Below are 1,093 nucleotides of genomic sequence, written 5' to 3'. Positions count from 1 at the left end.
GACCGCATCACGAGAAATTTAAGTGGTTCCTCCAACCTGCATTGTAAGTGTTACTATATGGATTGTTTTGAGATCAAGGATTATTACCCATGTAATTTAGCTGCTCGTTATCCATGTTGTGGCCATAAGGTTGGTATTCCGAATGGCTTGTTCTACCTCCACTTGCTTTGCACTGCATTACTGGGTGAACCTGTGAAGAACTAAGAAAACCATCAATCTTTTTATTTAGAAGTTCTACCTGGTTTGACAGTATAGTAACCGAATCGACGTTATAAACGCCTACTGTTTTAGTTGGCTTATTCCTCATGACTTGCCACTGATAGTTATTCAGTGACATCTCCTCTATAAACTTATAAGCATCTTCAGGTGTTTTATTATTGATGGTTCCGCCAGTAGCTGCGTCAACCATTTGTCGAGTCGAAGGATTCAGGCCATTATGGAATGTTTGAACCTGAAGCCAAAGCGGTAACCCATGCTGAGGGCACCTTCTCAAAAGGTCCTTGTATCTCTCCCATGCATCGTAGAGTGTTTCTAAGTCCATCTGCACAAACGAAGACATATTATTACATAATTTGGCCATTTTAGCCGGCAGAAAATACTTTAAAGGGAATAACCGAAGACGAATGGCATCATCAAAACCACCATTAATTTTAAATGTATCGCATAGTTCCAAAAAGTTTGCTAAGTGAGCGTTGGGATCCTCATCCTGCAAACCATCAAACTGAACAAATTGCTGTATCATTTGAATAGTGTTAGGTTTTAGTTCAAAAGTATTTGCAGCTACAGCAGGTCTAACTATGCTCGATTCAGTTCCTGTTAAAGAAGGTTTAGCATAATCATACATAGTGCGTGGAGCAGGATTTTGATTAACCACAATTATAGGAGGTAGCTGATTGTCTTGGTTTTCAGCCATCTCTTTGGTTGGGGGTTGAGTATCGTCCTCTTGCTCGTTTTCTATGTATCTTAAGTAATTCCTTGAGGGAAATTGAAGGGAGATCTTCAGTCTTGATGATGAATTCGGCTTCTAAGATGAATCAATCGGTTTCCTTTAAGTAATTCCTTCCTTCCTCCCTCTGTGTCCCCTTACTTTCCT

The 1,093-nt window shown here is 40.0% G+C and overlaps 1 non-coding gene across 1 annotated transcript; it reads left to right on the top strand.

The window, feature by feature from the left end:
- The first annotated feature begins 467 nt into the window (after nucleotides 1–467).
- On the top strand, nucleotides 468–574 carry LOC121230160 (small nucleolar RNA R71). Its single transcript, XR_005928112.1, has one exon. It is a non-coding gene; the product is annotated as a small nucleolar RNA R71 (small nucleolar RNA).
- Nucleotides 575–1,093: the final 519 nt, after the last annotated feature.

This window comes from Gossypium hirsutum, chromosome A05, assembly GCF_007990345.1.
Source record: "Gossypium hirsutum isolate 1008001.06 chromosome A05, Gossypium_hirsutum_v2.1, whole genome shotgun sequence".
In the NCBI taxonomy this organism is placed as follows: Eukaryota; Viridiplantae; Streptophyta; class Magnoliopsida; order Malvales; family Malvaceae; genus Gossypium; species Gossypium hirsutum.
The sequence above is the reverse complement of the archived record's forward strand: the minus strand, read 5'-3'. Positions and strand labels throughout refer to the sequence as shown.